This window comes from Brassica napus, chromosome C4 (assembly GCF_020379485.1).
Source record: "Brassica napus cultivar Da-Ae chromosome C4, Da-Ae, whole genome shotgun sequence".
NCBI lineage: Eukaryota > Viridiplantae > Streptophyta > Magnoliopsida > Brassicales > Brassicaceae > Brassica > Brassica napus.
Window position 1 is genome coordinate 14,497,792 of NC_063447.1, and position 11,954 is coordinate 14,509,745.

Sequence of the window (11,954 nt, forward strand, 5' to 3'; positions counted from 1 at the left end):
GGAGATGAGCATACACGCTGTGTCGCACTTTGGATCTATGCTAGCGCCTGCAGTACTCTCTCCCTCCTTTGTCTACTCGGCTCCTTCCTGGTTTGCTGAACTCACGGGGTTTCAGCTATCTGAGTTTGAATCTCAACAGATGGTTCTTACGCCTTCTCGGGAAGAAATAAAGGCTCTGTTCTTCAAGCTCAACCCAAATAAAGTCCCTGGGCCGGATGGGTTAACCTCTGGCTTCTTTAAAGGTGCTTGGTCAGTGATTGGTGATGAGACTACAAACTCGATCCAGCAGTTCTTCTCTTCCTGTTTCCTTCCGGCTGCAGCAAACGCCACGATCCTCTCACTTGTACCTAAGTTTCCAGGAGCAAGCAAGATATCTGATTTCAGACCTATAAGTTGCCTCAATACGGTTTATAAGGTTATATCTAGATTGCTAGTCAAGAGATTAAAGCGGTTCCTGCCTAAACTAATTCTACCAAGCCAAACGGCGTTTGTCAAGGATCGGTTGCTAATGGAGAACACTACCCTTGCCGGTGAATTAATAAATGGCTACAAAGGCTCAAAGAAGATTACCATAAAGGTGGACATAGCAAAGGCGTTTGATACGCTATCCTGGGATTTCCTCTTCTCCTGCCTCTATGGTTTGGGTCTCCCTCCTCTCTTCCTCTCCTGGTTGCGAGCCTGTATATGTACTACAAGTTTCATGGTTGGGTACAATGGCATGGTGAACGGTTATTTCAAAGGGAGTAGAGGGTTACGGCAAGGGGATCCCTTATCTCCTTACCTGTTCGTAATTGCGATGAACTGTCTTTCTCATATGCTCAACAAGGCGGCCGCAGAGAATCGAGTTAAATTCCATGCTAAATGTGAGAAGGTTAAACTGACACATCTTTCCTTTGCAGATGATCTCCTGATCTTTATCAATGGTTCTATCAACTCTGTCCAGCAAGTACTTCAACTCCTTCGGGAATTTGAAAACAGATCAGGTCTTGCAGTGAGTCTTCAGAAGACATCGTTCTTTGCCTCTGGAATGGAACAAGCATAAATTGAAATGATCCAAGCTTCTACTGGCGTGTCGTGTGGGTCACTTCCATTCCGGTACCTCGGTGTCCCTTTAAACTCCAGAAAGCTTTCCATAGCTGGCTGTGATACCCTACTGCAACAAGTGAAAGCAAAATTCAATTCCTGGTCAGTAAAGACTTTATCTTTTTCAGGACGTTTGTTGCTAACAAAAACGGTGATATCGGGGATTACCACATTCTGGTGCTCTTCCTTCATACTTCCCAAAGCCTGCATAAAGAAAATAAACTCTTTATGTAGTACTTTCTTATGGAAAGGAGACACTGACTCTAGAAACTCTGCGAGGGTAGCCTGGGAAACAGTTACACTGACGAAGGAGCAAGGAGGCTTAGGAGTGAAAGACTTACTAACCTGGAACAAATCATGTTGTCTGCGGCTTATTTGGATGATATTTTTCAGACCAGACTCTGTCTGGGTGTCTTGGTTTAAAGAAGTCATTCTCAACGGATCAGTCCACAACTACTGGTCTACTAAACCAAGTAGCACCTACTCTTGGCTAGTGAACAAACTGTTGAAGTTGAAAAGTGTTGTATATCCTATGATTCGTCTCCAACTGCAGAATGGGAAAATGGCACGATTCTGGCATGATAACTGGAGTCCGTTTGGCTGCCTCTATGACTATCTAGGCGCTTCTGCAACAAGGCTTGGAATACCTATAAATGCGACAGTGGCCTCGCTATTAAGGGATGGCGCTTGGAGGCTACCACCTGCAAGATCAGAACATCAGTTGAACTTACACTCTTTCTTAACCACTATCCAATTAACTGATGTAAATGATGCATACTATTGGGAAATTGAAGGTACACCAATGTTGAGATATGAAACTGGAAGGATTTACCACTACCTGAGGGGCAATATCGAAGCCGTTCAGTGGGCATCAGCGGTTTGGTCTCCTAGAAGCATCCCGAGGCAATCATTTCATGCTTGGTTAGTAGTACTTGATCGCACTCCAACCCGTGATCGTCTCATCAGTTGGGGTCTCCAAGTAAGCCACCTATGTCTCCTCTGTAATGCTAACTCTGAATCAAGGGATCACTTATACATGGACTGCCCGTTTAGTTTCGATCTCTGGACTTTGATCGCCACTAAATGTCAACTCCTGCCCCTTCAAAACTGGTACGCTCTCATAAATCAAATGACTTCTTTGCCTCCTCCACGGTCAAAGAAGCTCCTCTGTCTCCTTGCGTGGAAAGCTGTGATGTATTGGTTATGGAGGGAACGAAACGAGAGGCTCCATGCAAATACTTTCAGAACCATCGACTCTCTTCTCAAAACCATTGATCGCCAAATCAGGAATCATATTCAAAGCTTCCGTGAATCAAATCCTGCTCTCTCCTCGAAGATGATTCAACTCTGGTTCTCGTAAATCTTCTCCGGTGAAATCAACTGCAACTCTCCTCCATCTGATCGCTTCGGAACCTTCCCGTATCTGATCGTTTCTGAACCTTCCCGTCTCTTCCTCTCCAGTTGGGCCTGCTACTCTCAAATGGGCTTCTATCTTCACTTTATGGGTTTCAATTATGGTTCTTCTTTTGTACTGGGCAAGGCCCTCATAACAATGGTCTCTGACCTGTAAACATTTTGTTTCCTTTTTTATTAATGAAAGCCTTTGTTTCAAAAAAAAAAAAAAATCTGAATACATACTGGTTTTGACATGCTGATAAGAAAGAGAATCCATGACAGTATAAATTGTTTTGATACAATTCTGTGTCAAACCTTATATTTAAATGATGTTATAAAAAGAGTTATAAGCTAACATATGTATACAAATAATGGTTAATGTGTTTCAAACTATTTTACCTACACACAAATTTGACGTAATGACTTCTTTTAACAAGTAAAGAAAAATAAATGTACATCCATTTTTCTATAAATAAATCAACTAATAATATCATTTGATGTAACAATCTTGTATTGTTAATACCTAAATGAATAGATACGTGACGAATTATGGAGTGACAATAGTTCTGTACAGAACAAAGTTTCTAGTAGGCGTTATCGAAGAAAAAGTAGGACAAGTGCTTGTATTTGACTCCATAAAAAAAAAAAAGCTGATGCTTGGCTTGGCTTGGCATGGACGTTCTGATCTCCAACTCCTGGTATTGGTGGACTCACACCGCGGGAATCCAGCCTTATGATCACATTAGTTAACGCTAAACCCTTTCTCTTTCTTTCTATTTTGCCATTTTTCTTCAAACGTTTTATATATGTGCTTGTTGTTAAATGTTCAATAATGGTTGGCAGGTGGGATTATACGAGGGAAGGAAACAAATTGTACAAAGACATGAACAGGCTTTCTAGCCTTTTACAAAGGACTATAAACATGGGCTGGGTTAACCGTAACGTTGACCCTTCACACACTCAAGTCTTCTTTCAAGGTGCTTCTCCTGTCCACTACTAGTAAGCTTTCTATATTCTCCATCTCCCTCCGTCCAAAAGTAACGGACTCTTACATCGAAAGCCGATAAATATTTGACATATACATTTTCGAAACATTAGTTGTATTGTAAATCAGTGGGAAGAGAGTGGAACGAGCCACTGAATTCATGCAAGGGCCAAGCCCAGTTGTTCATGGGACAAAGATATCCAGGAGGATTGCCCTTAGGTTGGGTTGTGGTGAACAAAGTGTTGAGGCGAATCAAGAAATCCGTCCGTATCTTCTTGATATCACAACATCTCGGAGTGTCGCAAGGACGCACACCCAAGTCTCTACAATGGTATGTATTCCCAAGGCCCAAGGGTCTCGATTGTAGCCATTGGTGTCTCCTGACACTTGGAACCTGCTTCTCTACTTCATAGTTTCTTTTTACATAGCTTCAACCGGTAACCATTAAAGAAATACGAAGATTAAAAAGAAAAAAAAATGAAAAACAATAAAATAAAAAGAACAAAGTATCTATTACTTACGTTTTTTCTCCAAATTTGATAAGAAATAAATGTAGTTTATTATTCTTTAAATGTAAATGAATGTTAAGGAATTAGAAATAACAAATATTCTTTGTAAATAGTGTAAATTGTTGGTAATGACAAGAAATTCACTATTTACACTCATTCACTCACCATTTAAAATTTGTTTTTTTCTACCATTCTATAATTTTGACATTCTTCCCTTTTTATTTTTAATGTAATTAAAATTTATATTAGTTACACTATATACGGGAATAATTTCTCCACATATTGTTGTATTATTTTCTTTTATTTTCTAACCCAGTATAACGTGCGTATATACACTTTAAAGCCTTCAACATAAGGCAAAACTTATGTGAATGTTGTGTATTCAAGACCAATACTTCACGCATTAATTATCCAAACATTTTTGAAAACTCCAACAAATTTTACAAGGCCACAAAGAGGAGCGGGGGAGGAAGATTGGATTCAGAAGAAAAGTGAAAATGGTGGAAGATATCGCTAAGAGATGGAAGGAATTGAGCGGCAATAGCAAATGGAAAGACCTGCTTGATCCTCTTGACTTGGATCTACGCCGTTACATCCTCCACTACGGCCACATGGTTGAAGTCGGGTACATCACCTTCAATTATGGCCGCCGGTCCAAATACGTAGGAGATAGCTGCTACACCAAGGAAGAGCTATTTGCTCGTACCGGTTACCTTAAAGACAACCCTTTCAGGTGAAAACTTATCTACTTGTATCATACGGCTTGAGGAATTTTGGTTAAATTTATATTCCTATACCTCTATATAAAAAATGTCCCAGGTACGAGGTGACTAAGTTCATATATGGAACATCGTCGATAAAGTTACCAGAATGTTTCATGATCAACTCATGGTCAAGGGAAGCATGGAACAAAGAGTCTAACTGGTTAGGTTATGTCGCGGTGGCTACAGACGAGTGCAAGGAGTTGTTAGGGAGAAGAGACATTGTTGTAGCATGGCGAGGGACTATTCAACTGTATGAGTGGGCTAACGATTTTGATTTCCCACTTGAATCAGCTATCTCGGTTTTCCCTCGAGCTGACCCGAGTGACCCACCTCGCATTGCCAGTGGTTGGCTGTCTCTTTATACAACCGCTGATCCACGCTCACGTTTTGACAAAACCAGTGCACGAGAACAGGTCTCTCAAAAAAAACATGTCTCTTATACTAACCTCACATAGGACTTTAGGAGCGTTTCATTAAACTTTGGTTCTGTTTTGGTTTTGATTTAAATACTAATTATCATCGCTGGTTTCATTATATAATCTTGAAAAATATAAATAAAATATGTATTTTTGGTTTATTACTTGTATTCCCATTGGTTTGATTTTCAGGTTCAAGGAGAGCTCAAAAGGTTACTCGAATTGTACAAACATGAAGAAGTTAGCATCACCTTAACAGGCCATAGCTTGGGAGCAGTTCTCTCAATTCTGTCAGCCACAGACTTTCTCCATAACGAATGGCCAAAGACCACACCAAGGCTTGAAGACAGGCTCTCTTGTGTCACGGTTTTCGCTTTCGGAAGCCCCCGCGTCGGTGACCGCAACTTCAAAACACTCGTGGAGTCTCTAAAAAAACTCAACATCTTGAGAGTAGCAAATGTCCCTGATCTCATCCCGCATTACCCGCTGTTCAGGTTCACAGATGTTGGGGAGGAGCTCCATATCAACACATTGAAAGCAGAGTACCTGAAACGGTCTCTAAGCCTAGCGCATTTCCATAACCTCAAGGCGTACTTGCAAGGCGTGGAGGGGACGCAACACAATCAATCGGAACTCAAGCTGGAGCAGCTGGTTAAAAATGGTTTAGATGCTCTTGAAGATAAGTACTTAGTCCCTGGGGATTCGTGGGTTCTTGAGAACAAAGGGATGGATAAAACTCATGACGGGACATGGATTCTCAATTGCGATATGGCAAAGGAGGACGAAAACGAAGAAGAAGACAAATGTGAATTACCATGGATATAATAACTATAAAAAAATGCTACTTATATTTCAAAACAAAAACATTAAAATCTGAGGTGCCAAATCTTGGAATTTTCAATACATTTAAGCAACAAAAAGATAGAATTTGTGACTAGGGAAGTGGATTATTAATGTACACGGAAGAAGAAGAAGATCAACAAGGTATCGGTTATGTGAAGTGAACCACTCCATAACATGAAATGTTCTTTTGATCAACGTCTCTAATGCGATCTCCACTTGTATAGTCACGCATAAGCAACAAGGACATATGCATGATAACAACAATCTGCGTAAACAGGATCACCAGAATTAGAAGCAAATTGATGAATCTATACACGCAAGAGATCGAATTTCAAATTTCAAATATAAAGAAATCGTGAAATCTATTAAACTTAGGTTTATCATGGACCATGACAAAATGAATTGATAATTAATAGGTTGGTTATAAATGTTTATATATTAATTCAATAGTTCTTCCTAGAGTTTTCATTCATCATCTTCTAAAGAATGACAAGTATCGGGCCCATTTTCTGAATGAGTAATAGCCTCCAATATTTTTTCTCATGAGTCAATCATATCTTCCAATTATTTTCTCATAAAAAAAAAATATATATATACATATATATATATATAAATATTTTCAAATGACCACATGTCCACATCACGTTTGTACTTTGTACAAAGAATATTTCACTAGTGCGAGTAGTTTTTGTTGTCGTCAATAGCATGCATTATACCTGTTATTTAAACTGAAAGTTTTTACGTCCAAAGTCGGTTTTATTGAATCCAGACATACCTTCTTTTGAGAATTTTTTTCCTGCAAATGTATCTACTTATATTCTTTTTTTTTGGGTGCAACATCAAAATAAATGTTCTATGGTTTCGTGTGTCTGCCGCTTCTTCCCAGTCAAAGTAGTTGGGTTTCGGAGTTCCGATTCACGGCCGCAGTGGTGCTAGCATCAGGGTGGGTGCTGTGGTTGCTGTGTGTTTGTGTGCTGTGCAGGTTCTGAGTCTAGGCGGGCCGTCTATGACCACGTCCCGATTCTCTTCCGGTGAACGCTCCAGCTATGCCCGCCTTGCCGTCGCCGCTCTTGTTCTCGTATGTCAGCTGCTTTGTTGCTGTTGGTGTTCCTTTCTCTCCGGCTTGCCAGGTTGCGTTCCGGTTCTCCCCCGTGGTGTATATTTGGTGAGGCTTCTTGGAGCTAGCTCCGGTTCTCGGCGTTGGCACGAGTCGGTGGTCTCATTGGAGTGATGGGCCACCGAGGGAGACTCGTGTGGAGTCTTTGTCATCCCAGCATCGATCTTGGACTCTTTGGTTCGGTTCGGTCGGCAAACCTTCGGTCCATTTTGTAGCTTTGGAAGGGCAGTTTCAGGATGTGGCTCTCTCCGCTCCCGTTTTCTGATGTCGCTCGCATTACTTCTGAAGTCGAGCTGAATAGGCGTAACTTCAAGTGCTCTTTGGCAAACCAGTGGGCGCGTTTGAATTTATGGGATTTGTGTGGTTCGAAGCTCTAGGATTTCAGTTTCTTGCTCTTCCGGTGGTCGTTGCGAGAGCTGAAGTCCAGCGACTAGGATCAAAGCTGCACGAGACAGAATCAATCATTTGGAGTAGCGCTGCGGGCAAGCCGATTTCTACCAAGGCGTGGTCTGATGTATCATCAAAGGTTCTTTCTCCTGCGGCAATGTTTGCTTGGTCTAGTTTCTGCTTCCATATTCTATTTTACCCTATTTTAATTCATTGTCTGAAGCTTTTGTAGTTGCTTGTTTCTTTTCCCTTGTTGCTACTTAGATTTCATTTTTATTCTGCTACTAGTTTCCTATGTATTTCTGTCACAAATTTAAAAATTTGGTATAAAATTTAACATTTACACAAAAAAGAGAAAAAAAAGAAGGGTGGCTAATATGAGGATGTCAAGTCTAGAATTAATGAGACACTTACATAAGGAGACACAATGTGTGTTTGTTTCTCGGTGAGAGACACAATGTGACTTTGGCACACTTTCCTTCCACTTTATCCTGCCAGCTGTCCTTTATTGGCCAGAACAGCCCCTGGTTGTTGTAACAAGATTGTTTCCTTTTTATTAGTCATGTTGCTTCCTTTGTAACTAAGTTACGGTTCAATTGTAATAAATGTAAAGGTATTATGGATACAGCTATTGGGTTTCTGGTGGGAGAATCAAACGGACAAGATTTAAAGTTTATAAATAAAAGAGATCCAAAGGTTGTGGATATTATAGTGTCTTAAGCTGGGGGTTGGTCTAATTAAGAAGGATACGACGTTGTTGCATTAAGTAGGGTAAAGCCATTAATTTCCTCCAAGAGTTGTTTCTCTCTTTCGATTTTCAGATCTGAGGGAGAGGACTAAGGTGAAAGAGGAAGTGAGACCTACTGTGTCTCTTTCTCCAAACAGTGTCGCGAATCAGACATATCAGCGGTTAGTTTCTCTGTATTTAACTTCGTCTTCGAAAGCGGTGTCCTGGGTTTATATGGTTATGATTTAATGGTTGCTTATGTTGAAATTGTGTTTTGTGTTATTTTTGGTGTGATAAGCAGATGGATGAGATGTGTTTGGTGATATGCGGTGGTTGGGTATGTGGTTCAGACGATAAATGGGAATTCGTGGTGGACAAGAAAATAATGGCTAGGATGGTAGCTGTTGAAGTGGGAATGTCCATCGAAGAGCTAGAACGTCTAGTGCTTGCTGAGTGCCGTGTTGTGGAATTGGAGTATGGTGTTTCGTTGTCTTACTGGCCACCGGATAGTTTGGAGCTTGCAACCGGGATTAAAACACCACCTGTAGTGCTGACGAGCGATGGAGTGTTGAAGTATTTTTTCACGCATATGAAGGTGAAAGGGTCAATGAATTTGTTTGCTACGTTTGAAAGCTTAGGAGGAGATGTTTTTGAAGCCTCCGAAAGTAAGAGCGTTGGTTTTGATACACCCGTAATGAATAAGAAGCATGGTGGTAGCCTTTTTGGTAGAAAGGGGGAAAACGTGTCGAGTGTAGGGTCTAAAACTTTTCCAAAAATTAACTTCATCAATGACGACGATGTTGAGCTGGTGGAGGAGGTGGAGATGTTTGAAGAAAGAATGAAGTCTGAGAGTATGGCCACAGGGGTAGATGATGTTGGTGGTTGCAGCGAAGGTATTGATGGTGATTATGTTGGTCCCGAAGAGATAGATGAGAGGGATGTTAGGCTAAGAGGATATGACTATCAATTCTGGGAACCACTAATTGCTGGTGATTTGGGTGGATCAAATGCTGTGGAGGTCATATTCAACGATAAAGATGACCCTTGTTTGGTTAAGATGGAAGCGGCTAGACGAGCCCACAGTTCTGACGGTAAAAATGGGGAGCATGGTCAGTCGTCCCGTGGATGGGGGAACGGTGATGATGAAGCAGAGGTACCCATGGATGATTTATCGTGGATGGGAAGAACTAGGGTTGGTGGTTGTGAATCACGTGAACATGATAATGGTGGACGCGACGGAGGTAAACGAAAGTTAAGCGACGTGGACGATGAAGAGTTTGACATTCCTCCTTTATATGATGACACAGAGTACGAAGCTGCTGAGATACCCGGGCTCGATATCGAAGAGGCAGATGGTGTGGTGCATGTTGGAAAAGTGTATGGTAGCAAGGTTGATTGTCAAATCGCTTTGGCTATTTATGCCATCAAGAATCAGATCAGATTCACACAGACGCGTACGAAAGTTGACTCGTTTGTTTGCGAGTGTCCCGAAGAGAAGTGCGATTGGCGAGTTACAGCACATGAGATACGCGGTACTGGGTACTATGAAATTCGAAAAGCCCAGCTTGTTCATTCTTGCCCAATAGAGAGTCGGAATGGTTACATGAAGAGAGGAACAGCCCGAGTAATTGCGGCTGTGTACAAGGCCAAATTTAAGGAGCCAAGTAAAGGCCCTAAAGTGGGAGAATTGCATAGGCTTGTTCTGGAAGATCTGAGGATATCAGCTTCTTACATGAAATGTTATAGAGCAAAGCAGCAAGCCATCTTTGATTTAAGGGGACCAGATGATGACTCTTATACGAAGCTGGCAGAGTATTTGTATATGCTGAAATTAGCAAATCCAGGTACAATAGCTGATATAGAGTCAGAGGTTGACAAGGGTGGAGCGGAGCGATTTGTGTACATGTTCTTGTCATTTGGTGCTTCTATAAGAGGTTTCAAGAAGCTGAGGCTGGTATTGGTGGTTGATGGCACACACCTCAGTGGTAAGTACAAAAGTGTTTTGTTAACAGCTAGTGGACAGGATGGAAATTTCCAAGTGTTTCCATTGGCATTTGCTGTTGTGGATGCCGAGGATGTGGATGCGTGGACCTGGTTTTTTCAGAAGCTTGAAAGGATTGTGGCTGATTCTCCAAATGTCACCATTATTTCAGATAGAGCAACTAGTATTGCATCGGCAGTGAGTCGTGTGTATCCACAGGCACATCACGGGTACTGCATTGTTCATTTAGCGAGGAATGTGAATGCTAGGTATTCATGCAAGGGGCTTGCAAGGATGGTGACAGCGGCAGCCTGTGCTCACAGGATGCGTGACTACAAAAACTACTGTGACAAGATTAAGGCGGCTAACACTGATTGCACTATCTACTTGGGTAAGATTGGGACAGCGCACTGGACGCGGACATACTTTAAAGGCGAGCGGTACAACATAATGACAAGTAACATCGCTGAGCAGCTGAACAATGCTTTGGTGGAAGGCAGATCATCCCCAATAGTTGAGTTGGTTATGTTTATACAAGAGATAATGACCCGGTGGTTTAGTGCTCGTAGGAAGAAGTCTGAGAGGCATAGGGGGTTGATGACTGTTGAGGTGGATAGGGTAATGACAAAAAGCATGGCACTAATCAGTGGCAGCAAAATAAATTCAGTTTCTAGTTGGAGCAGTCAGGTTGTAGGGAAGTATGGAGGTTATGACAGTGTAATTTTAAATCAGAAAAAATGTTCCTGTAAGTACTTTGACCACATGAAGATACCATGTGGTCATGCAATGCTGGCTGCTGACAACCTTGGGGTGCCTTACGCTACACTAGTTGGGCACTGGTACAAGACAGAGGCTTGGAGAGAAACGTACGCCGGGGTGATCAGTCCAATTGGCGATCCAAGGGATGAGGATGTTGCTGAAGAGGTGAGGAATATGGTTTTGATGCCACCGGTGACGAAGAGACCAGCAGGAAGGCGGAAGACAAAACGCTTCCTATCAACAGGAGAGATCCCTGTAAGTTGTTTCTTAAGCCGTATAATCATGTTTTGAGCCCCCCCCCCCTCTGTGAATATAAACTTAGGTGTGGACATTTGTGGCAGGGACCAAATAAGAAGGCGATACCGAACAGGTGTGGAAGATGCAGGGGGACAGGGCATAACAGGACAAACTGTACGGTTCCGCTGAAATGAGTGGGAAAGGAGGCCTTAGGACGCTTTCGGGGTGATGAAGCCTTTGGGTGAAGTGGTTTTTTTTTGGTTTGATGTAAGAGTGAGTGGAGTTTGAGAACAAACGATTGACAATTGTTTTTCTGTTGTTGGATGCTATTTATGATGTTTGATTGGCGAGGAATTGTATGTTTTTTTCTCACGGAATGTGATGTTCGGATTTGGATGATGTGTTTGCGGTGAGATTAGTTATTATTGTTGTTCAGCTTGTTGACATATTATGCTGAAATTGGAACATAGATTTTTGACCACCAGTTTGCTATATGGCTGAAGTTGATACTGTGGAGAAGCTAGCCAACGACTTGATAACCACGCAGCTATATAAGTGTATACGCCAACTGCGAGTGACTAGTACCAAGAAATATTGAATTTTTTATTTGTTTAGGGTTTAGGGAATGGAGTATAGGGTATAGAGTTTTGGAATAGTTTAGTTAAGCCGCAAATTTTAAGCTTGTGGAAGGCTGGTGTGTGGTTGGTTTGTGGGGATGCTAATACATAGTCATGTATAAATAAATATAAGA